A 27,109-nucleotide genomic window follows, 5' to 3' on the forward strand; every position below is an offset into this window, starting at 1 on the left:
ATGGTGGCGACTCCAAATCTCTTATCAAAACGCGTTTCTTTTTTGGATCGTCGTCCCGTCGCGATTCCGGTTGCGACAGTGAAGTTGTTGAGGAAAGGCTTACAATTTTTTGGTCATAACAAGCATGAAGAGAAGAAAGTACTCTCTCTCCTCTCATTCATTAAATCCCATTTTTAAAAAATTGAGTTTTTATGGTGAATTTGTCTTCTAGGATACTTTTTAGGAGAGCAAATTTTTGAAGTTTTTGGGATTTATGTGGAATCCTCTATCATGGGTTATGGAGGTTGCCGCTATAATGGCAATTGCGCTTACAAATGGAGGGGTGAGTGGACTTAGCTTTTGGGACTTTGTATTGGCAATGAAGGTGTGTGTTTGTAGGTTGATTCTTCAGACTTGTTCCTTGAAAACTTGTGCAGGGGAAAGCTCCTGATTGGCAAGACTATGTGGGTATTATTGCCTTGCATCTCATTAATTCAATAATCAATTTCGTCGAGGAGAGCAATGTTGGTAATGTTGTAGCAGCTCTCATGGCTCGGCTAGGTCCAAAAGAGCAATGACTGCCCTTTTCTAGGGCCCTTTGCGCAAGAAGTCTCGCATCAACGCTTGGGAACCCTTCCTGGGGCGCTGAGTGTTAAGACCTCGACAAGTCTACCGAATCGTATCAAGTAATAATAATTGGTAAGACCAAATATCCTTTCCCAAGAGACTCATGACACTAAACAGTCATGTAATTACTTAACTAATTAAGACTTTGAAGAACAATTTTAGGGTTTTGAATGCAAAAACAAGAAAGTAAATATGAATGCACTTTTGATCAATTGAAGAAAAACACAAAGATGAATGGATGATATTGAAAATTTGCGATGAATATGTTGTTGGGGTTTAGATTTATCCTAGTTTACTCTCATGCATATATGAATTCATCTTCTTCGTTAATGTTAATATCACTTTCTAAATTACATAAAACCCGATGTCTCGGCGAAGAAAGTCTATCCTCAATTACTAGATCACAATGTCTTGTATCCCTAATAATTAATTCAGCTTTACGATTAGAAGCTTAAGATAACAAAAACTCATATCCCCATCCCTGAGCAATACTGCTTTTGGGAGAAATTCTCCATATCTAGGTTTCCCCGTATGTGTCCATATCACAAAAACCAATAATCATGTCATGAATGAGTTAAACATAACAAGCATAGAGCAAAGAAGAATAACCCTAACAATTAATGAAAGAAGCATATATCAATTAAAACCAATTCAAATACATGAGAGTTCACAAGGTTACATCATCCCTCAACACCAAATTGAATTTAGTTCCCCTTGTCATGGAGAAACTAGATGAACAATGGAATGAGAATGAAAGATAAACCCTAAAAACTGAAGAGGAGAGCTTTCGTATCCACTTATGCGTCCAGAGAGTTGGAAAAATCTAAATTTGTGTCAATTCTGTCAAAAGATACTCCCTCTGGGACGTCTAAGTCCATATATACAGCTGAATTAGATCATGGGCCAACGTTGATACCGCTCAGCGCCCCAACTTAGGACGCCCAGGCGAGCTTGCAAGAGGAGTGGCGCTCAACGCCCTAGGAAGGGTGCCAAAGCGTGAAACGTTACATGAAGATTGACGCCAAGCGTCCATGAAAGGACGCTCAGGCGTGAATGCGAGACTCCTATGCTAAGGACCCCAGAGGAGGGCGCCCAAGCCTCTTGCGACCTTCTGCAGCCTTCTCTTCTGGTGTTCTTTCTGTCCTTTCTGAGTTCCAACTTTTTGACAACTTAACTCCTCTTCTTATTCATCTCAGTTTCCTACAAAATCAAGGGAATTTAGTGATAAAATCTTCAAGTATAACCTCAACTCTCTTATTCACCAAAATAAGCTAAAAACAAGAGAACAAGGAAGTTTCTAAGCCAAAAAGGGTTCTTTTGTTATCAAAATTTAATCCCAAACAATGGTGAAATCAACTGTTACCACTAAGAGCCAGCCTCCTTGTGTCGCACACCGCCTGGGCGCCCTCTGAGGGGCCTTGAGAGCCACTCCTCTCGCACCAGCGCCTGATTGCCCTAAGTAAGGGCGTTGAGCGCCAGCGTGTTGGGCTTGGACTCTGTTTTCTGTTCTATTTAAGGATTTGTTCGTCCTAGGGTTTGTATCTTTGGGCAACAGAGACGTAAAAACAAACTTTTCCACTCTCTGGAGGCAGAATTGGATGCAGGAGCTCTCCTCTTCCGTTTCTAGGGTTTTTCTATCACTTTCATTCCATTGTATACCTAGTTTCTCCGTGATTATGGAGAACTAAATTCAATTGTTGTTAGGGAAGATGTAACCTCTAAACTCTCATGTATTTGAATTTGTTCTGAATTATTATATGCTTCTTTCAATAATTGTTAGGGATTTTCTCCTTTGCTCTATGCTTGTTATGTTTTGATCATTCATAGCGATTTTATGGTCATCTTTGTTATTGGGAAATACCTAGAAACCACGATCTGGAGAATTTCTCCCAAAAGCAATATTGCCCAGCGATGGGGATAGGAGGTTTGGTTGTCTTAAGCTTCTGTTCGTAATGCAAAATTAGTTATTAGGGATGCAAGGGATTATGGTCTAATAATTAAGGACATGCTTTCTTCGCCGAGGGATCGGGTTTTACGTAATTTAGATAGTGACATTAACAATTGAATAAGAAGATGAATTCTTATATGCATGAGAGTAAGGATGGTGAAACCTAAATCCCAATAACATACTCATCTCATATTATCCATTCAATTTTGTATTTTTCTCCAATTGATCAAATTGCATTTATATTTACTTTTTCTGCATGTTGCATTCTCAACCAATGAAATTGTTCTTAAGTCTTAATTAGTTAAGGTATTACATGACTCTCTAGTGCCATGAGTCTTCTGGGATACGATACTTGGTCTTACCATTTTATATTACTTGATACGACTCGGTACACTTGCCGATGTGTTAACAAGTTTTTGGCGTCATTGATGGGGACTCGTGGTTTAAAATATAATTGTGTGATTTTTAACCGATTACTTTATTTTTTATTTTTTTAATTTTTGTTTTTATTAATTTCTTGTTTTTATCTATTTGTGCTAATTGGGTGCTCTAGTGTTTTGTTCTCTAATGTATGCAGGGTACAATTCGGGCTAGAAGTACGAAAATTTCTAAACCTCTTCTTACAGGTCTGGACAATAGTAGAAGAAGGAGGAGGAACAGGACGTCCATAAAACTTTTCCCTTCTCCTAAGAATCTTCAACAACCTTCACCTCAAAGATTTAACCAGGAAACAAAAAATATGGCTGAAGAGCAGAATGGTAGATGTACCCTGGCAGATTATGCAACAGTTATTGGTCCTCATCATTTTAATAGTTTTGCAAGGCCGAGGTTTAATGCTGCAACCATGGATATGAAGCATACTTTGATTCAATTGGTGAAGAGCAACCAATTCAGTGGATTATCACATGAAAATCCATATGAGCATTTGACCACATTCAGTGGGATATGCAATACTGTGAAGATCAATGGTGTGCCAGATGAAGCTATTAGACTTAGCTTGTTCCCTTTCTCTTTGGGAGGCAATGCTAAGATGTGGTTGAACTCTTTTGCAGAAAACAACTTTACTGAGTGGGAAGCAATGGCTGCAAAATTTCTGAACAAATATTTCCCACAATCAAAGGTGAACAAAGGTAAATAAGAAATTTCTTCTTTCAAGCAGGGCATGGATGAAACATCAAGTCAAGCGTGGGACCGATTCAAAGGTTTATTGCGGAAGACACCCACACATGGCTTTGATGATCCTACAGTAGTCATTCTATTCCTTCAAGGACTTAGCTCGCAGACTAAATTGATGCTAGATGCCTCAGCTCGAAGTAATATCAAGTGCAAGACTCTAGAGGAAGCCTATGAATTGATTGAAAATATGGCTACCAATGATAATGAGATGCATAGTGAAAGAGGAGCTCAATTTCAACAGAAAGGAGTTCTACAATTACAATCTCAATATGCTTTGTTGGCATAAAATAAAATTATGACTCAACAACTAGAGACTCTGATAAAGAAAATCTCGAAATTGCCAAAGGAGTTGCAGAATGTTTCACAAGTTCAACAACAACTTTGTGAGTTATATGGTGGAGATCATATTAATGGTAAATGTGCTATGCTAGAAGATACCCAAGAGGAAGTCAAGTTTATGGGTCAAGGTAAATCAATTTCGTCTAGGTAATTACAACCAAGGGTGGAAACCTCACCCAAGTATGGGTCAAGGAAAAGTTGGGCAATTCAATAGACGACCAAAACAACAATGGTAACAACAACCCTCCTTATCTGACAGAACTGCAAAGCTAGAAGAGACACTCCAACAGTTCATGCAAGTGTCTATCTCCAATCATAAAAGCACTGAAGCTGTCATAAGGAATTTGGAGATACAGGTTGGCCAACTAGCTAAAAAATTGGAGGATAAATCTGAAAAGCAGTTTGGGGCTAATACTGAAGTTAATCCTAAAGAGCAGCGTAATGTTATTATGAGCATAAGTAGCGAGAGGTTAGAGGAGAGAAAAATTGAGAGAAAAGAAAAAGTTGAGTTGTGTGAAAAAGAAGAAGAAATTGAAGAGATAAAAGTGAGGTTTAGAGGAAGGAAAAGAAGAAAGAAAAGGGGGAAAGAAAAGAAGAAGAAGAAGGCGAGTGAAAAGAGAGAAAAATTGAGAAATCTCTTCCTTATCCCAAAGTATATTCTAGAAAAGAAAAAGAGAAACAATTAGGGTGTTTCAAGGATATCTTCAAGAAATTGGAGATTACTATTCCATTGATTGAGGCATTGCAACAAATTCCTGTGTATACAAAATTTTTGAAGAAGTTTCTCAAAAAGAAGAAATATTTAGATGAGGAAATAATTGGAGTACAAAGAAATTGTAGTGTTATTTTGCAGAAGACGCTTCCTCCTAAAGTCAAAGATCTGGGAAGTTTTACTATTCCTTGCACTATTAGGAATTATGATATAGGGAAAACTCTAATTGATTTAGGGTCTAGCATCAATCTGATGCTCTTATCTGTGCTGAAGAAGATTGGTGGTCTTGAGGTTAAACTTGCTAAGATGGTGTTGCAAATGGCGGATAAATCTACCAAGAATCCCTATGGTGTAGTGGAGGATGTTGTGTTCCAAATTGACAAACGAAAATTCCCGGTGGATTTTGTAGTGATGGAGATGGGGGAAGATTTGAAGATTCCTATCATTCTTAGAAGGTCATTCATGAAGACAGGTAAGGTTGTCATCAATATAGATGATGGAGTTCTAATGCTTAAAGACCAAGATGAGGAGGTGACTTTCAGTGTCTTTAATGATGAGCAGCCGATTCAAGTGAATAAGACTAGTCCAAAAGCAGCAGATGAAGATCTACCAAAGACTAGTGTATCTAACCAAGCTGCTGACTTAGTCAAGGGTGGTAAACGTTGTTTCTTGTCACAAGTAAAGGAAGAGGAGAAAGAGATTAAAGAGAAGATAGTTCACCAAATTTGGTGTGTGAAGATGAAGAATACAAACCTGGAAAACCAGTCAAGTATAGGAACATGTTATGGGTTGTGAAGGAGATTAAAGCGAATGGAATTATTGAGATTGAAACTCCATATTCTAGAAGAGTCAAGATGGTGAACAAGAAGCTACTAAAGATAAGTTGGTTTGATGAAAGCAAGAGGAACACCAACATCAAGAATTCAAACTGAGCATAATGGTGTCAAGCTAGTGACGTTAAAGAAGCGCTTGTTGGGAGGCAACCCAGTTTTGTAAAACTTTATTTTTAATTTTTGTTATTTGTTGTATTTGTTGTGTTGAGATGATCTAGTATGCATTAGGGATGTGCTGGTGGATGAATGATTATGATGTGTATAGGGAGCTTTGATTATTTTAAGTGTGAGATGCTTAAGCTTGAGTTGGAAAGTAGAAAGTTGTGAAATTGCAAAAATCATAAAAATTAAGGGTTGAAGCTGAGGGTCCCTTCCTAGGGATGCTCAGGGCAAGCAAAGAAGGGGAGGAAAACAACACGGCACGACGTTGAGCGCCCCCTGTGTGACGCTGATCACTAGCGCTGCAGGTTGGGCATTTGGGCTTTTTAGGGCTCAGCGTCATTAGGCCTAACCAACCCTTTTAGACCTAAATGAGTCGCCCAAACCCTCATTTTCCATTCCCACACTCTCCATCCGCACTAAATCATTGCTTAAAGTTCCTTCTCACTTTCCCCTTTCATTCTCCTACCAAAAGTCTCCATTTTCACTCACTTTGTTGTCACACATCCAAGTTTGGGGTGGGTTGTGAGTGGTTGCTGCTAGTGTCTACACAAACCCTATATTTTCCTACTCTCTTGTGCATCTTTCAAAAGTTTTGCTTTCCACTCAAATATGGCATCCTCATCTAGTTCCAAGCGTATAAAGACCCTTGTCAATAAAACAAAGAAAGGGAAGAAGAGGAGAGAGTAGGTTTATTCCAACAAATACCTTTAATACATGCATGAAAGGAACTTTGAGACGGTTCAGAATAGAAGACTGTTGATGGAGAGAAAGGTGGGGATGATTCCTCTCATGGCTCCGCAATTTGAAAGGGAGCTAGACAGAAGACATTGAGAGGAGCTGGCTTCCTACCTTGCGCCTGCCAACATAGAAGTGGTAAAAGAATTCTACACAAATCCAAGGTCCTTTGGTGGTAATTATGAAATGTACACAGTTTACGTGAAGGGAAAAAGGATCCCTTATGATGCTGCCACCATAAATTCCTTCTTGGGCACTGTATGGACAAGGGAACAATGCCAGTTCGCTTCTGCAATTGAAGAGGATATAAATTATGCAAAAGTGGAAAGGACCTTATGCATTCCAAGGGGGTCACTGATAATGCTAATTCTTACCATTATCTAAGCATCATTTTAGTAGCAAAATCAACTCTTCTTTAGCTTATTACTTGCTTAAATCCTCTCTTTTATTTAGTTTTAGTATTTATCTATATTTTGGGCTACATTACGTAAATAATACTCTAATACCTTGTTTTCTTTGATCTATTTTGATGTTAGGAAGATCCTCCATTACATTGAAGAGCCTCAGTGATCCAGGAAGTCATTGATTTAATAGTCATTTTCGCTTAAGAGAGAATAATTTAGCTTAAGCGAGAATGACTATCTTCTCCAAGAAGAATTCTCGCTTAAGCGAGAATAATTTAGCTTAAGCGAGAATTCGGGCAGTATATATACTCACGAGGCAGAAAGAAAACGGGTCTTTGGTTCTTTGGAGGCGCGATTTCACGTCTAGAGCTCATGGAGGACGCGAGGAGCTTGTGGGAACATCTCCTCCTCTTCCTTTGGGTCTCCTTCTTCTTCCATCTTCCATGTTTGTAAGCTTTAGGGTTCTCCATGGAAATGGAGAACCAGATTCATCTTGTTAGGGTTAGATGTAGCCTATGAACTCTTGTGTAATTAATGATTGTTTCGTTTTTATAAATGCCTTTTCTATCTATTACTAGTATTCTTGTTTCCGATCTTAAAGCTTGCATGTAATGGGGACGTTCATGACTTGATTTTTGGGGTTTCATTGAGCCAGGGATGGGATATGAAATCTTGAACTGAAACAAGAGTCCTTGTGGGTCATTGAGCCAGGGATGGGATATGATTCACATGTTGTCTTAGATCCTAGTTCTTAATGCGGGTTTGCTTGTTAGATTGTCCAAGGGATTGGAGTTTGATAAGGAAAACCTAGGCTCTTTCACCTAAGGGATTAGGGCTAGAGTGTTTTAGTGGATTGACTTTAGTAAATTGATAGAGAGGAGATGAAATTGGTTATACACAAGAGTGCATTGGTGAAAACTAACCTTAACAATGTCATTTCATACCATTTCTAGTCTTTTCCATTTCCAAGTGCCTTCAATACCAAAGTCCAACCTTGTAATTACTTGTGAATATCTTTTTGCACATATTCTTAAATGATGAGTTGTTCTTGAGTCTAGATGACTTCTTAATCGCACAATTTTCTAGTATTACGAGTCTCTTGGGAAAACGATACCTGGTCTTACCACGGTTTATTACTTGAACGATTTGGTGCACTTGCCAAAGAGATTAACAAGAAATTATGCAAAAGTGGAAAGGACCTCATGCGTTCCAAGGGGGTCACTTTCAAAGGAATAGGCAAGAGGATTTGCTTATTCACATAAGGAGATCTTTCCTAACCCCCCTAGCGAAGTATTGGATGACATTTACACATGCCAACATCCAACTATGCTCTCATGTGTCAGACACTACGACACATAGAGTCGTATTCCTATATTGTGTGCTCAAAGGATTAATCATCAATGTGGGGCAAGTGATAACAAACGAGATTAAACAATGTGCACACGCTGCAAGCAACAAGTCTCCTCTAGGGAACCCATCTCTCATCACACACCTTTGTGAGCTCGTAGGTGTGAACACTTCCACTCCGCCATTTGAGCGACCTAGGAAGGAGATTGACGACTCTTATTATACCCAGTACTGTATGCTGGATGAGGAAGGATTACTAGTGCCAGGACCTCAGCCTCCTAGGGTTCATAGGAGACCACCACAAGCGGCCCAACAGGATCAGGCTCAAGATGCTGCCCCTTTTCAAATGCGAGACATGTATATGTCTCTAATGGAGGCCAGGATGGATGCACTTTACAGAGGCGAGCAGACATTACTGATGACCCTGAGCGCCAGTTCATGTCTTAGGATGATTTCATGGCCCATGTTGCATGGCCTATTGATCAAGCTTAGGCTAGTGGAGGAGCTGGGGCATTTGGAGCTGTTGCCATGGAGGAGGATGAGGATGATGAAGAGGATGATGATAGCACAGGTTGATGCCTTAGAGGATAGCTTCTATTGATGGATGTTATTATAACAGGATTTTCATTCTCTTTACTTTTATGCATTTGTGAATTTTTAGTTGTAGTGTGTGATGTACTTGGCTTAAATGAATTGTGCTACAATGGTTTGGCTATAATTTGTTGTTTGTGATGAATAATATTGTCTTGTGCTGCTTTATTGTATTGATTGATGTTGAGATGATGCATGGTTTAGTCTCATAGACAGGTGGTTGCTCATAATTGTTAGAAACAGATGCATGAAGTTAAATTGTGATTAATTTGCTGGACAAGAAGTTATTAAATTGTGGAACTTGATTTAACCTGTGAGAGGTTGGACTCCAAAGTCTTTGATTGATTGAATGTTATTGCTTTAGAAGCATGATTGATTTTGCCTAAGTTTCTATGATTAAACCTCTTGCTTGCATGTTACACATGATCAAGGTCATTTGTTCTTCTGCCTTATAAGCCAATGCTAATATGTGTACCCAACAAAGAATAATGTTTTTTTCTATCCTTTGAACCTTGAGCCTAAATTTGAAATTTGAAAAAAACCTTTTCGAAATCCTTGCCTTGAGTTGAGTAAAGTATGTTTATATGGTAATGGAGAATTGTTCAAGTTTGGGGTTGTGAGAAAACAGAAAGAACTTTGTTAAAATCTTTAAAGAGCATTGAGCAAAAAGCAAAAGGCAAAAGACAAGAAAAGAGAAGAAAAGAAAGAAAAGAAAAGGTTAATCTCAATGAAAGGAAAGTTGGGAATGAATTGAAGATTGGTTTCTCACATAAAAGGAGAAAGAGAGATTATTGTTGATGTAAATAAATGAATTATGCACTCTCTTAACTCAAGGAATTTTGTTTTCTAGAAAAAACAATTTTCTTCTTAACCCGGCCTCAATACAAGCCTCAAAAGGTCCTTGTGATGATAACTTGCTTGTGAGTGTGTTTGATATGTGGTTAAATGAAAGGCAAAGTTGATTCATGTGACATTGTGATGGTAGAGTGTAAGAGTGTCACTTCATTATACACCTTTGAGTTGAGTGAAACATTATCCTTGGTGAGGAATAGTTCCATGCATTATAGGATAACATTCTTGCTTGGCTATTGATCATTCATGAGTTTGCATCTATTATATATTGTGAATATGTGAGCACCATAGTTGAGCTTGGTTGGCTAAGGCATCAGTACATCTTGACTGATATTTTTATGATAAGCAGATATGAGTAATTACTTGTCCTAGAAGAAATGGCTTTGTGATATGTTGAACCATTGCAGTGTTGTTGAGGTTGAGTTACATGTTGTTTAGCTTGAGGACAAGCAAAGTTTCAAGTTTGGGGTTGTGATAACGGTTGATTTCACCGTTATTTGTGAATCAATTTTGATACTAAATGAGCCCTTTTTGACTTAGAAACTTGCTTAAACTCCTTTGATTAAAGAGAGTTTAGGTTAGAAATTATGATTTTTATCACTAAATTCCTTTGATTTTGTAGGAAATTGGAATGATTGGAAGAGGAGTTAAAGTACCAAGGAGTTGGAATCTAGAAAGGACAGAAAAAGCACCAGAAAAGAAGGCTAAAGAAGGTCGCAGGAAGCCTGGTTGCCTCTTTTTGGGGCCCACAGCGTAGGATGTTTCGTATGGGCGTCTGACTACCCTTTTTTAAGGCCCTCAGTGCAAGAAGTCTTGCATCAACGCTTGGGCGCCCTTCCTGGGTGCTCAACGCCAGCCTTCTTGTGTCGCTCACCGCTTATGCACCCTCTAAGGGGCCCTGAGAGCAACTCCTCTCACAACAGCGCCTAGCTGCCCTAAGTAGGGCCGTTGAGTGATAACGGTTGAAAATACTGTTATCTGTGATGTAATTTTGATACTAAATGCACCCTTTCCTGCTTAGAAACTTGCTTGAAATCATGATTTTCTGTTAAGTTGTGTGAATAAGAGAGTTGAGGTTGAACTTAATGATTTTATGACTAAATTCCCTTGTTTTAGTAGGTTAATGACGCGATTTGGAAGAGGAGTCAATGTATGAAGGAGTCGAAAAGCAAAAAAGTCAACCAAAGTGCAGAAAAGTCAACCACGGTGCAAGTTTTCTTCCTGCACTGTGCCTGGGCGCCCCTTAGGGGGGCTTGACCGCCAGAATTGCACCGCACACCTCCTGGGCGCCCCTTTTGGGCGCTTAAGCGCCAGAAAGTACCGTTCGACACCCGGGTGCCCCATTTAAGGCGCTTCAGCGTCAACGACATAGGTCAGACCTTATTTTTGTTCTATTCTCGCTCTATTTAAAGGACCCAGACGTCCTAGGTTTTGTATCTTTGGCAGATGGAGCGCAACAGCACACTCTTTCAGTCTCTAGAGGTGAATTTGGATGCGGGAGTTTTCGTCTTCTACTTTTAGGGTTTTTCTATCTCATTCTTCTCCATTGTTCATTTAGTTTCACCATGTCTATGGTGAACTAAACTCTATTTGTTGTTGGGGGTTGATGTAACCTTGTGAACTCTCATGTATTTGAATTTATTCTTAATAATATATGCTTTTTCATTAATTGTTAGAGTAATTCATCTATTACAACGCTTGCTTTGTTTAACTCATTGAATAGCATGATTTATGAATTGCATGAGTGCCAGGAGGTTCCTTACAATTCAGGTTCTTGTTGAATTACTCCCAAGAGTAATATTTCTCAAGGATGAAGGTATGAGTCTTTGTTGTCTTAAAGCTCTTGATCTTCACATTTAATTAATAGGAATGCTAGGAATTGCATGAACTAGTGATTAAGGATAGGCTTATTTCGCCGAGGGATCGAGTTGAAGTGATAGAGTGAGTGACGTTAACATTAATGCATAAAGAAGAATTCTTACATACATGAGAGTAAACTTGGTGAAATCTAACGCCAACAACCTACTCATGTCATATTAAAAACAACATCCGTTCATCACTTTGCTATTCTGCTATTGATCAAACTGCATTCATATTTAATTTTTTGTCTTTGCATCTGAAACCAAAGATCAAATTTTCTTTAAGTCTTAATTAATCGAGTTATCACACGACTGTCTAGTGCCGAGAGTCTCTTGGGATACGATACTTGGTCTTACCATTTTATATTACTTGTGCGATTTGGTACACTTGTCGATCCATCAACAAGTATTTGGCGCCGTTGTCGGGGATAAAAAATGTTGTTAACAAGTTTTTGGCGCCGTTGCCGGGGACTCACGGTTTAAACTATTTTATTTGTGTGATTCTTGATTAACTTTGACTTATTTTTATTTTTATTTTTATCCTATTTTTAATTTGTGTTTTATGTCGTTTGTTTTTGTTTTTGTGCTAATAGTGTTTTCTAGGGTTTTATGTCTAGTGCTTGTAGGATGCAATTCGTACAAGAATTTAACTATATTGACACTCAATTCCACCAAGGTAATTTCAACCATTGGTGGAAACCTCACTTAAACATGGGTCAAAGTCAATTTGGGCAAGCTGCCGAACAATTTGATAGGCTGCCACAACAACAATGGCAGCAACAACCCTCTCTCTCAGAAAGAATGGCTAAGATGAATGACACACTTCAACAGTTAATGCAGATGTCTGATTCTCATCATAAGAGCACTCAACCAGCATTCAGAAGGATAAGGAGGCATCTTTGTCACATAAGTCAGAAGCTGGATGATCTTGGGAGTAACATGAAAGTTAACCCTAGGGAGGAATGTCAAGCTATTATCACTAGAAGTGACAAAGTTTTAGATGAGAGAAAAATAGAGAGAAAAGAAGAAAGGTTGAGTGAAAAAGAGAAAGATGTAAAGGAAGAGGAAGAAAAAGAAGAGAGAAAAAGTGAGGTTGAGAGAAAAGAAAAGGGGAAGAATGTGGAAGAAGAGAGAAAAGAAACAAAAGAGGTTGAGAGAGAAAAGAAAAAAATTGAGAAAAATCTTTTGTACCTTAAGGAGTGTTCCAAGGAGGAAAAAGAGAGGGAAGAAAAGAAAAAGAGAGAGAAGGAGGATGAGAGAAAAAAGAAATAATCATATGAAAAACTCCTTCCTCACCCAAAGAAGTATCATAGGAAGGAGAAGAAAAATCAGTTTGAGTGTTTCATGGAAATCTTCAAGAAATTGCAGATTAAAATTCCTATGATTAGGACACTGCAACAGGTTCCTGGTTATATTAAATTACTGAAAAAATTCAACAAAAAGAAAAACATATCCAGAAAAAGGGAACAATTGAGGCATAGGGCAAATGTAGTGGGTCAAGCTAGTGACGTTAAAGAAGCGCTTGCTGGGAGGCAACCCAGTTTCTGATTTTGTTTTTCTTTTTATTTAGTTGTGTGGTGTGGATTTGATTTTGTTTTGCAGTAATGACAGCATTTGCTGATGAATGCTGGACAACATCTACTGAGGGATGCTAAGAGGATTCAGATAACAACATCTATTGATGGGTGCTGCTACGATGAATGATAGCCCATTTTTCTGAACTTTTCTTTTTAGTTGATTTAATTGTGTGGTTTTGATTTGATTTGTTTTTGGTGTGTTTGAGTTGTTTTAGGTTAAACGTTGCCTCTGATGGCTCACAGTGTATGAAACAGGTGCTTGAGGTAAAATTTGTTGAGAACTGAGCAGAGTGTTTTTCTGAATTCTAGGACTTATGAGTTTACTTGTGTGACATTTGCGCTTCAGAGTTCTTTTGTGAATAATTCCTATTACTTCGGAAGCATGAATGATTTTGCCCAAATTTTATGTGATTGAACTACTTGCTTGTTGATAACAGTTGAAAACCTGTTATTTTTATATTTAATTTTGACATAAAAAACAACCTTTATGACTTAGAAACTAGCTTGTAATCATGCTTTTTTGTTTATGTTTTGGAAATAAGAGAGTTGGATGGGTTTTATGCTTGGTTTTCCTTGTTTTTGCAGGTTTTAAGATGAATTGAATGGAAGAAGTGAAGTAGCTAGAAGTTGGATTCAGAAAAGGAAGAAAAACTGCATAAAAGAAGAGCCACAAGTACCGCTCAGCGCCACCTTTATCGCTGAGCGGCACTCTAAAGTACAACAGTCACAGCTGAGGGGCAAAACTGCAGTTGAGCGTCAAATAGAAGAATCGCAGTTACCGCTGAGCGGTAATTACCACTGAGAGCCATTTTATTGGGCCTTGGGCTATTTTTTTGTAATTTTTAGAAGGCTATATAAGGTTTCAGCCGAATTAGGTTTAGTATCTTTGGCCAGAACGAAGAAAAATCACACTTTCAGCACCCTTGGGAGGAGGATTTTGGATGCTCAAGATCCACTCTTCAAATTCTAGGGTTATATCTTTCATTCTTTCATTATTTTTCATCTAGTTTCACCATGATTATGGTGAACTAAATGTTCATTGTTGTTGGGGAATCAATGTAATCCTTTGAAACTCTCATGTATTGAATTGGTTCTTTAATCTATATGTTTTCTTTCATTAATTGTTAGGGTTTTTCTTCTATACTCTATGCATGCTTTGTTTAACTCATTCAATTGCATGATCATTGATTTTATTTGTATGGACACACATAGATAAATCTAGACATGAAGAAATTCTCCCAATAGTAATATTGCCTAGACATAGGGATAGGAGGATTGGTTGCCTTTAAGCTTCTGTGCGAATGTAATGCATGAATAATTGTTAGGGAGACAAGACATTGTAAACTCAAACTTGGTACACCAGTAAGATTCAAGAACAAGTTGTGGGTTGTGAAAGATTATAAAAAGAATAGAGTGATAGAGATTGAAGCTCCATATTCAAGGAGAGTCGAAAAGGTGGACCGGAAAGAACTGATGAGTTGGTGTGATGAAAGAAAGGGGAACACCAACATTGAAGATGGAACTTGAGCTTATTGGGTCAAGCTAATGACGTTAAAAGAGCGCTTACTAGGAGACACCCCAGTGATTTGAGAACATTAATTTCTTTGATTTTGGTTATGTAATTTTATAAACTTTGGGACATTGATTTATATTGTTTGAGATTTTATGGTATAGCATCTACTGATGGATGTTAGGTGGTTGAGTATCTAATGGGTGTTGGAAATATTTGCACTTACTAAAGGGTGCCGGAGGATTTTGGGTCAGGCTCGTGACGTTAAACAAGCACTACCTGGGAGGCAACCCAGTTGATTTACTTTATTTTTGTTTGTTGTTTTGATTCTGCTTTAGATGCATGATAAGGATGGAATGTATGAGTGATGTGGGAACATAAATGCATGAGGTGAGTGAGAGGCATGAATATAAGACACCTAAGGCAAGCTGGGAAGAAGGAGAGTGGGTGCCGCAAATGCGGCTCAGTGGTAATTACCGTTGAGCGCGAATACTGCAGAGTTGGATGGACTAGTTTGGTTCAATTAGGCTCAGCGGGATTAGGCCCATTAGGGTATTTTTATACCTTAGGGCGCGACTTTGCTTCTATTTTCAGATCTCCCTCTTCTCATACACTCTCAAGCACTCTCCAAAGAGTTCTCTTCACTTTTCCCTTCTTCCCCCTTCACAAAACCTCTCTTCCACTCACTTTTGCACCAAGTTTTAATCTAAGATTGGGGTTTGGTGATAGCATTACTATTGAGTGCTGATTTCCTCACATTCCTAGAGCATTTTTCACTCATCTAGCATCTCCACCCAAGTAAGTCTAAGCATTTTCCATTCTAGGGTTTTGAAAGCATGAATTGGTATGAACATGGTTGTCTAAGCATGATTCTTGAGGGATTTTGATTTTTATGCATGATTAGATCAATTAACTGTTGTCTAGACCAATTAAACTGCTTGATTTGGGTCTAGAACTAGGAAGAATGTAGGTGGGTGGAGATTAGGAGTATTTTTGCATGATTTTGACAAATCTGCATAATCGCTGCTCAGCGGAAATTTCCCCCGAGCGCGATTCTGGTAGAGTGTTCTGTTTACTTCTTTTGGCTGCTGGCTTGCTGTATAAGTTGCGCTGAGGGGTTTTGATTGCCCTCAATGGTGATAGGACTGATCTTAGGGTGTTGTTTGCGGTTTACTAATGCGTAACAATATGTTTTGTGGTTTTGTGAATTGTGTTTGATGTAGGGATGGCCTCCTCATCGGGTAAGAGAATCAAGACTATAGGATCCAAGAGGAAGGATAAGGAGCCAGAACGCTCCTATGCCAATAAGTTCCTATCCCGCAAGCATGAGCGCCACTTCAAAGTTGTGCAAGATAGGAGGCTACTAATTGAAAGGAAGGTTGGACTGATACCTGACTTTCCTCCATAGTTTCGGGAACAATTGGAGAACAGGAACTGGGGGAGGCTAGTCACTTACCCTACACCAGCTAACATAGCAATGGTGAAAGAATTTTACACCAATGCAAGAAGGTTGGGTGATCATCCTGTTGAGTATTATTTGAGCTATGTTAGAGGACACGCCATTCGGTATGACCCTGATTCCATTAATAGATTTTTAAATACTGAATGGGCTGGTGAGCAGTGTCAGTTTTCTCTCAATATGCAAGAAGGAGTGGACTTTGGTGATGTGGAAAGTGTGTTATGTGTGCTTGGTGGGCACTTTTAGAGAAATAGGAATGGTGTTGTTGTGAACATCAGGAGAGCTGACCTGACTCCTTTAGCAAAGTATTGGATGGCATTTTCTCATGCCAACATCCTGCCATGCTCACATGTCTCAGACATTACTGTCAGCAGGACGCTTCTTTTGTACTGTGTGCTCAGAGGGATGAGCATTAACATTGGCCAGGTCATAACTAATGAGATACAGGTGTGTGCCAAAATTATGAATAACAAAGCACCTCTGGGGCATCCCTCTTTGATTACACACTTATGTGAGCTAACTGGGGTGAATATCTTTGCTCCACCATTTGAGAGGCCTAGGAAAGCTATTGATGAGGCCTATTACAGACAGTATTATGGAGGTGATGAGGCAGCTCAACCAGTACCACCACGCCGTCCTCGTAGACGGAGAGGACCACCATAGGGCCAGACATCTGTAGAGCCTCAAGAGGCAGAGCCTTTCAGATGAGAGACATGTATATGTCTCTTATAGATGCTAGGATGCAGTCCATCCATAGAGGACAGGTGGCCACAACAGAGATGATTATTGGGATGTATGATACACCCCCAGCACATAGGTGGACCATGGATGAGTTTCATAATGTAGTGGCATGGCCAGAGGAGCAAGCCCAAGGCAGTAGAGGTGGAGTAGCTGAAGATTCAGCTATGGATGATGAGGATGCTTTTGAAGACGTTGAGGATGATGAAGACGAGGAAGATTCAGATGACAACATGGGTTGATGAGGAGCTGAGATAACATCTACTGATGGATGCTATCACCTCTAGAGCAGGATTTGTTATTTTTTGTTATTTTTTGTACTGTTGAACTTATTATTTGCTTCTGTTTTAGAATAGGGTGTGATGTACTCAGTTTGAAACTTTATCTGCTATGATGGTTTGCTTGTGATTTATACATGATGAGTATTGCTTGTTGATGCTTGGATATTGATTGATGTTGAGATTGTGCATTATATGCTGATATACAGGTGGTGGTTCATGAGCTATGTGAACAAATGCATGATGTTGTGATTGTGATTATGATGCTAAGCAGGATGTGTATGTGGAATGTTGAATGAACCTATATGTGAGGTTTTGAACTCCAGAGTTGTTGTGAATGAATGCTATTACATTGAAAGCATGAATGACTTTGCTCAAGTTTCTATGATTGAATCACTTGCTTGTATGTGTCATATGATCAAGGCCATCTGTTGTTACCCTTTATTAGCCAAATTATTTTAGCCCAATAAAAGAGAGCACAATGTGTTCTAGCCTCTCAACCCTTAGCTTTGAACATGATAGAAAACCCTTTTTGAAAAGCTTTACCTTGAGTTGAGTTGAAGATATCTTGTGGTATTGATAAATGTTCAAGTTTGGGGTTGTTGGGTGGTTTAAAAAAGGGGAATATGAAAAGCATTGAGTTAAGCATGTGAAAAGTAAAATAAAAAGGAAAAGAGAAGAAAGAAAAAGAAAGGCTCAATGCAAAAGAAAGTTGGGAAGAAGGAAGAATGATTGTGTTTAGATGATTCACTTAACTCAAGGATTTTGTGATCTAGAAAAACCAATTTTCTTTTTAGCCCAGCCACATTATAAGCCATAGAAAAGTCCTTGTGATGATACTTGCTTGTGAATGTGTTTGATTATGGTTAAATGAAAGGAAAAGTTAATTCATGTGACATTGTGATGGTAGAGTGAAGGAGTGATCTCTTATACACTTGTGTATTTGAGTGAAACACTTTATTTAGTGAGGAAAGATTCCATGAACACATGTTTACATCTATGCTTAGTTGATTGATCATTCATGAGAATAACATCTGTTGGATATTATGTGATTAAGTGAACACTAAAGCATGTGTGCATCTTGACTGAATTCTTTGTGTTGAGCTGATTTGAGTAATTACTTATCTTGAAAGAAGGAGTTTTGAATGTAGTGAACCATTGTATGGATTGGTGGAAGATTGAGTTACATCTTGTTTGCTTGAGGACAAGCAAAGTTCTAATTTTGGGGTTGTGATAGCAGTTGAAAAAATATTATTTTTATATTTAATTTTGACATCAAAAACAACCTTTATGACTTAGAAACTAGCTTGTAATCATGCTTTTGTTTATGTTTTGGAAATAAGAGAGTTGGATGGGTTTTATGCTTGGTTTTACTTGTTTTTGCAGGTTTTAAGATGAATTTAATGGAAGAAGTGAAGTAGCTAGAAGTTGGACTCAGAAAAGGAAGAAAAAGTGCATACAAGAAGAGCCGCAAGTACCGCTCAACGCCACTTTTACCGCTGAGCGGCACTCTGAAGTCTCGTAGTCACCGCTAAGGGGCAAAATTGAAACTAAGCATCAAATTGAAGAACCGCACTTACCGCTGAGCTGTAATTACCGCTGAGCGCCATTTTATTGGGCCTTGGGCCACTTTTTTGTAGTTTTTAGAAGGCTATATAAGGTTTCATCCGAATTGGGTTTAGTATCTTTGGCCAGAACGAAACAAAATCACACTTTCTTCCTCTCTTGGAGGAGGATTTTGGATGCTCAAGCTCCACTCTTCAAATTCTAGGGTTCTATCTTTCATTCTTTCATTATTTTTCATCTAGTTTCACCATGATTATGGTGAACTAAACCTTCGTTGTTGTTGGGGAATCAATGTAATCATTTGAAACTCTCATGTATTGAATTGGTTCTTTAATCTATATGCTTTCTTTCATTAATTGTTAGGGTTTTTCTTCTATACTCTATGCATGCTTTGTTTAACTTATTCAATTGCATGATCATTGATTTTATTTGTATGGACACATATAGATAAATCTAGACATGAAGAAATTCTCCCAATAGTAATATTGCCTAGACATAGGGATAGGAGAATTGGTTGCCTTTAAGCTTCTGTGCGAATGTAATGCATGAATAATTGTTAGGGAGACAAGACATTGTAAACTAGTGATTAGGAGTAGGCTTTCTTCACCGAGACATCGGGTTTAAGGTAAATTAGAAAGTGGCATTAACATTAATGAAGAAAGATGAATTCTTGAATACATGAGAATGGATAGGATGAATTGAAAACCCCAACAACATCATCATTCCATAATTTACATCAATCACTTTTACTTCTTTTGATCTAATTGATCAACACATGCATTCATATTTAATTTTCAGTATTTGCATTTAAACCTACAAGAATTCATTCACAAGTCTAATTTAATCAACAAATCACATAACTGTCTAGGTTGTGAGTCCTTTGGGAATCGATACTTGGTCTTACCATTTATTATTACTTGATACGATTCGGTTACACTTGCCGAGTGTTAACACTTGCGTGTTTCATATGATCAAGGTCATCTTTTGTTGTCCCTTATTCTTTTAGCCTTCACATGAATTTTTGCATACTGAAAAGAGACTAAATTGTTCTAACCTTTGAACCTTGAGCCTTATGTATGTTTGAAAAACCTTTTTTTGAAAATCTTTACCTTGAGTTGGTTGAAAACATTTGATGAGGTATTGACAAAGGTTCAAGTTTGGGGTTGTTGGAAAGATTGAGAAAGGAAAAAGAAAAATCATTGAGCTAAGCAGTGAGTACTTGAAAAGCAAAAGCAAAAGAAAAAGAAAAATGAAAAGAAAAGAAAAGAAAAGCTCAATGCAAGGGAAAGCAAGGAAAAAGAAAGAGAGTTTGTGCTTGAATGATGAAATCATAAATGTCTCTCTTAACTCAAGGATTTTGCTGACCAGAAAAACCAATTTCCTTCCTAGCCCAGCCATGTTACAAGCCATAAAAAGCCCTTGTGATGAGAACTTGCTTGTGAGTTTGTTTGATTATGGTTAAATGAAAGGTAAGACATTGTGATAGCAGAGTGAAAAAGACACTAACACCTCACTATACACCTTTGAGTTGAGTGATACACTTTTGAGTGATACACTTTTGAGTGCTTGAGTGACACTTTCCTTGGTGAGGAGTAGTTCTTTGAATTTCTGATTACATCTTTGTTTGGTTGATTAAACATTCTTAAGGATAGCATTTGTTGAATTATATGAGCATCACATTGATTTTGATTGGATTAATTCATCTGCACATCTTGAGTCACATCCTTATGCTAAGTTGATAAAAGTGATTTCTTGTCCTGGAAGAAAAAGGTTTTGAAAAATGTTGAATCATTGTAGTAATTATTTTGAAAAGATGAGTTACAATCTGTTTTGCTTGAGGACAAGCAAAGTTCTAAGTTTGCGATTGTTATAACGGTTGAAAATACCGTTATCTGTGATGTAATTTTGATACTAAATGCACCCTTTTCTGCTTAGAAACTTGCTTGAAATCATGATTTTTTGTTAAGTTGTGTCAATAAGAGAGTTGAGGTTGAACTTAATGATTTTATGACTAAATTTCCTTGTTTTAGTAGGTTAATGAACTGATTTGGAAGATGAGTCAAAGTATGAAGGAGTTGGAATGCAGAAAAGTCAATATAAGTGCAGAAAAGTCAACCAGAGTGCCAGTTTTCTTCCCGCACCGCGGCCGGACGCCCCTTAAGGGGGCTTGAGCACTAGAATTGCATCGCACACCGCTAGGGCACCCCTTTTGGGTGCTTAAGCACCAGAAAGTACCGTTCGACGCCCGAACGCCCCATTTAGGGCGCTTAAGCGCCATCGACATGGGTTGGACCTTGTTTCTATTATGTTTTCGCTCTATTTAAAGGACCCAGACGTCCTAGGTTTTGTATCTTTGGCAGAGGGAGCGCAACAGCACACTCTTTCATTCTCTAGAGGCAAATTTGGATGCGAAGCTTCCATCTTCTACTTTTAGGGTTTTTCTATCTTATTCTTCTCCATTGTTCATTTAGTTTCACCATGTCTATGGTGAACTAAACTCTATTTTTGTTGGGGGATGATGTAACCTTGTGAAATCTCATGTATTTGAATTTATTCTTAATAGTATATGCTTTTTCATTAATTGTTAGAGTAATTCATCTGTTACAATGCTTGCTTTGTTTAACTCATTCAATAGCATGATTTATGAATTGCATGAGTGCTGGGAGGTTCCTTAAAATTCAGGTTCTTGTTGAATTACTCCCAAGAGTAATATTTCTCATGGATGAGGGTATCAGTCTTGGTCGTCTTAAAGCTCTTGATCTTCACATTTAATTACTAGGAATGCTAGGAATTGCATGAACTAGTGATTAAGGACAAACTTATTTCACCGAGGGATCGGGTTTAAGTGATTTAGTGAGTGACGTTAACATTAATGCACAAAGAAGAATTCTTACATACATGAGAGTGAACTTGGTGAAATCTAAACCCAACAACCTACTCATCTTATATTAAAAATGTTGTTAACACTGAGCGCCAGCATGTTGGGCTTGGACTCTATTTTCTGCTCTATTTAAGGATTTATTCGTCCTAGGGTTTGTATCTTTGGGCAGCAAAGACACAAAAATAACTTTTCCACTCTCTAGAGGCAGAATTGGATGCGGGAGCTCTCCGCTTCAGTTTCTAGGGTTTTTCTATCATTTTTATTCCATTGTACACCTAGTTTCTCCATGATTAGGGAGAACTAAATTCAATTGTTGTTGGGGAAGATGTAACCTCTAAACTCTCATGTATTTGAATTTGTTCTGAATTATTATATGCTTCTTTCATTAGTTGTTAGGGATTTTCTCCTTTGCTTGATGCTTGTTATGTTTTTATCATTCATAGCATGATTTTATGATCTTCTTTGTTATTGGAAAATACCTAGAAACCACGATCTGGAGAATTTCTCCCAAAAGCAATATTGCCCAGGGATAGGGATAGGAGGTTTGGTTGTCTTAAGCTTATGTTCGTAATGCAAAGTTAGTTATTAGGGATGCAAGGGATTGTGGTCTAATAATTAAGGATAAGTTTTCTTCGCCGAGGGATCGGGTTTTAAGCATACATTAACAATTGAATGAAGAAGATGAATTCTTATATGCATGAGAGTAAGGATGGTGAAATATAAACCCCAACAACATATTCATCTCATATTATCCATTCAATTTTGTATTTTGTCCTAATTGATCAAATTGCATTCATATTTCCTTTTTCCGCATGTTGCATTCTAAACCAATGAAATTAAGCTTAGACATATTTTTCCACCAAATGATCTGCTTCTTGAAGGGGATCCTTTGAAAATTGATCACGTGGTTTATTATTATTATTATTTTTATATATCTATGTTATAGTATTTGTTCTTTGAATTCTCCAAATGCGTAATTAGTCAATTATCATTTTTTTCCTTTGTGCTTTTTAGTCCGCGCTTACAGGTGAATCACTTCTAGTGACAAAGGGTCCTGGTGATGGAGTATACTCTATTTCAACCTGCAAATAGGGAGAGATTGAAGTTGGTGTCATTGCTACTGATGTTCATACATTCTTTGGGAAAGTTGTTCATCTTGTTTATACCACAATTCAATGGGTCACTTTCAAAAGGTAACTTATGAGAGAATGTAACTTTTCACACCTCCCTCGCAGTCTCATTGATATTCATTGTTCAGAATTTCAAATTTCATTGTTATCGTCTTTTGCTGCTTTTTCCAAGTCTTAACTGCAATTGGGAACTTCTGCATATGTTCAATTGTTATAGGGATGGTTATTGAGATCATTGTTATGTATCCCATCCAAGATAGAACATATCTTCTAGGAATTGATAACCTCCTTGTACTTTTCTGATCGGAGGAATTCCAATTGTCATGCCCACAGTTTTGTCTGTGACCATGTCCATTGGTTCTCACAACTATCTCAACAAGTTAGTCAGGTCTTTTGGTTGAGCACGTTGGATTTGGGTGGATATATGCACGGAAGAACTAATGGAGATAATGTCTAAAGGGGGCTATCACAAAGAGGATGACAACCATTGAAGAAATGACAGGCATGGATGTGCTTTGAACTCGGACTCTGACATTGAATAAGCTTATTATTGACAAAAGTCTAGTTGAGGTTGGATGATTAATGGCTGAATGGTGTTATTTGCTAGTTATTTTTGTGTTTCATATCCATTTCTTCTAATAATTTTTAATTTTAATCAACACCTTGGCTAAGTGAAATTTCTTATAATCGTCTATTCACTAGGCTACACCTCTCGAAAATAGAGGCATAATTAGTGTTAAAGTTACTCTGAAAAAACCTGAAATATCGCATAGCCAAATTTTTATTCAAATTGACTTCCAAGATAAAGGGTCAGGTAATTGTGTTGCATTCTAATCTAATTTAGTTTTTTTTTTCTGTAGAAGCTCTTGCAAAGGAAATATAGTAATTTGGTTTTCCTTGCCCTGGGGTTAAACAAGAGACTACACGTAACTTCATTCTATTTTTCTTTGGTTTGATCGGTATAGCTAAGCAATGAAGTTTGATAGAACAGATGCACTGTCAATTTTGTCAGAAATTAAGCGTCAGGAGAAATAGATTAAACTTAAGAGTAGGTAATTTGGTTTGATTCAAACACTGGACACGGAAAGGTTGATATCACTATTGCTTGATAATTTGACTACCAAGGGTCTCTATCTTCTTTCTATGTGGTAGCTCTTTTAAGTCTAAAATAACTCGTTGCAAAATGAAAAGGGTTATCAAGGATTCCCTTTTGAGTGTTCTGGGCAACAAAAGCCGCCATAACCATTTGGACACTTGTAAACAAATTTTTTCAGTTCTCAACAATCCACAGAATTTTCGAGACAGGTGTGAGCCTTTAGGTGCATTAAGATCCCTCTCTTATCATGCTACGGTAAAATAGGTATTGCACAGGCTTCAAAAGTTGCCATCTCAGACCTTGATTGCAATGCATAGAAGAATGCTACTACATATGAATTTCTTGACCTTATTATCATTCAAAGTGTAAGAAATAAATTAGAGGAGATAAAAAATACTTAACAGAGATGTTAAAAAAAGGTGATAAAGAGATTTATTTAGCACTTACTTGCAATATATTGCATAAGTAAGTATATAGTTTTTGAATTCTTGGTAACTATATTAAAAGTTATTTTTAATTAATATTATTTCAACTTGTAGGGGTCATTGGCAATTGCTAGTTATTGTTTTTAATCATTCTCTTGTAGTTCTCTTATGTTTCTTGCATAAGAAAGTTAATACATTGTCCATCAAAAATATATTAGGGACGCAAGTTTTCCTTTCTATTTTAGTTCCTTCCAATATGATTATTATGATTAATGAATGTTTACCTTTTATAGTTTTTGGAAGCTCATTCAAGATTAAGGGTTTTCCATATGTATCTAGGACGAAGATGCAAATAATGACACCTAACGTAACGGAAGATGACCTTTGTTTTGTGTTTTGTGATTGTTATTTTTTTGTTGTTGTGATTCTCGCTGTGCCCTATGTCAACCCTTATTATTGTAGATCAAGATGCAATATAGGTTGTGATGAATGATTTCATGAACATATGATGTTTCGTAGTGTAAAGTAGGGTTATATATTTCCTCTTGGTAGGGTCTGAATGTAGGTACAACACATCAGGTACATGTATTACCTTTAGAATATGGGATTTTGATTTCTCATTGCACTATGGTGCTATAATGTTTGGCATGTTTAAGTGATGATGTGAGATTGTTGTTTAGATATGAATTTGTGTTCACGCAATGCGTGTTGGGTTGTTTATATGGGTTGTTTAGAAGCATCAAGTTGTGGCCACTGAGTGGTGATCATTGTTACCAATGAGGTGCATTGGTATTTTAATAGATAATGATTTTGATGATGTTGTAAGAGAAGAACTCGAAGAATGTAGTTGTAATTTATTTAAAAGCACTTTTGTAGACTGGAAATGTATTAGGAATAACCTTGAACATCTAAAACACTTAGAAATTTACTGTCTTTAGGATATCTGCGCATATAATCGATTATGTGATGTAATAATCGATTATCTCGAGCCTTGTTCAAAAACCATTGCTCTCGTAGATAATCGATTATTGCTTGAAATAATCGATTATCCTGGTCTGGATGAGAATTGCCCAACTCTCGCATATAATCAATTATTCCTTAGAATAATCGATTATCACCTTTTTTGGAAACCTGTAACGGACTTGAATAATCGATTATTACTTACAATAATCGATTATCACTGGCAGTTGTATTGTGTCTTTTTGAGTTCAGACCTGTGAGCTATATATAGTGGTTTAAACCCTTAGAGGGTTTATCTAAGTCACTTGAGAATACAGTGTGATCTGAGGAAGTTCTCTAAGTGTTAGTTCATTGCTTTTGTCAAGTCTTGTGAATAGGAGAAGCTCGCGCTTTGTGTGTCAAAGATCGGAGCGGTTCTCTTCAAGCTGGCAAAGTTGTTTTCTTCTGGTTCGTTTGTCGAAGGAAGATTTTCTACTGCACTGTTCCAGTTCCTCTGTCAAAGGAAAGTGCTCGCTGCTTGCTTCCGGTTCGTTTGTCGAAGGAAGTTTTCTTCCTGTTCGTTTGTCGAAGGAAGGTTTTATCACTCTTATTTCATTCTCCATTTTGTAATATGTAAAACTATTTTTAGTGAAATCGTTAATCACTCTTTATAGTGATTAACAACTGGACGTCGAATCTTTTGATTCGAACCAGGATAAAAATCTACTGTGATTTTCTCTACTCCCTACACTCTTTACATTTTATGCACATCAACTGTTTGATAAAACATTTAAGAGAAAATTAAAGGAACCATTTTTTAAATTGACCGAACAAGCTCTTTCCTTTTAACAATCTGTATTGTACTCTGTTTTATTATTTCCGCTGCGCAATATCGGTACCGATTGTTCCAACAATTGGTATCAGAGCTTGCTTTGATATTCTTTCAAATTTTTCGAAAATGGTCAGTCATCAAAATCAAGTATATGCCGAGGGTGCTTCCATCAATAGACACCTCTTTTTACTGGTGATAATTATGCCTTCTAGAAAGTCAGAATGGAAGTTTTTATGGGGTCTGTTGAAAGAGGCATATGGGAAGTTGTACTAAATGGTCCTTATATTCCCAAAAAGTATTGTTGATGGTGTAGAAGTAGAAAAACCATATTTTAACTAGACTGCTGAGGAAAACAGAAGAGCCCAATTTGACATCCAGGCTCGTAATATTATTTCATATGTATTTGTACTTGACGAGTTCTATAGGATTTCTATTTGTATGACAGCACAAGAAATGTGGGAAGTCTTCAGAGTCACACATGAGGGCACTGATGATGTGAAGCGTGTAAGGAAGAACACGCTCATCCAGGAGTATGAGATGTTCCGGATGCAGCCTGGAGAATCAATTTATGATGTTCAGAAGCACTTCACTCACATAGTGAATCATCTAACCGGTTTGGGTAAGACCTTTGATGTTGATGAATTAAATGTAAAAATTTTGAAATCATTGGACAGGTCTTGGCAACCAAAGGTGACAGCTATCTCAGAGTCACAAAATCTCACCCAAATGTCGATGGCAATTCTCTTTGGAAAGCTTTGTGAGCACGAGCTTGAATTGCACAGATTGACTGCTGAAGAGGATCAAGGAAGGAAGAAGACTCTTGCCTTCAAAACTGAAATTACTAAAGGAAAAAGGTCAAAAAGAAATAAAGATGATGACTCTGATGATGAGGAAAACATGAGCCTCATGATAAAGAAGTTTGCTAAGTTCATGAGAGCAAAAGGAAAAGACAAATATCATGGGGAAAGAAAAGAGAATCAAGGTTCTCCATCAAGTGTGAAATGCTATGGATGAGGAGAAAGAGGACACTTGAAGACTGATTGTCCTAAGAACAAGAAAAGTGAAGAAAAGATAGAAAGAAGATTTCCCAAGAAGAAGAAAGCTTACATAGCAT

General features: G+C 37.6%; 1 pseudogene; it reads left to right on the forward strand.

Moving 5' to 3' along the window:
* On the forward strand, positions 1-26,689 carry LOC148191752 (ATPase 11, plasma membrane-type-like; annotated as a pseudogene).
* The last annotated feature ends 420 nt before the right edge of the window (positions 26,690-27,109 follow it).

Source organism: Vigna umbellata, chromosome 10 (genome assembly GCF_029865625.1).
Source record: "Vigna umbellata cultivar VRB3 chromosome 10, Vumbellata_1.0, whole genome shotgun sequence".
Lineage (NCBI taxonomy): Eukaryota > Viridiplantae > Streptophyta > Magnoliopsida > Fabales > Fabaceae > Vigna > Vigna umbellata.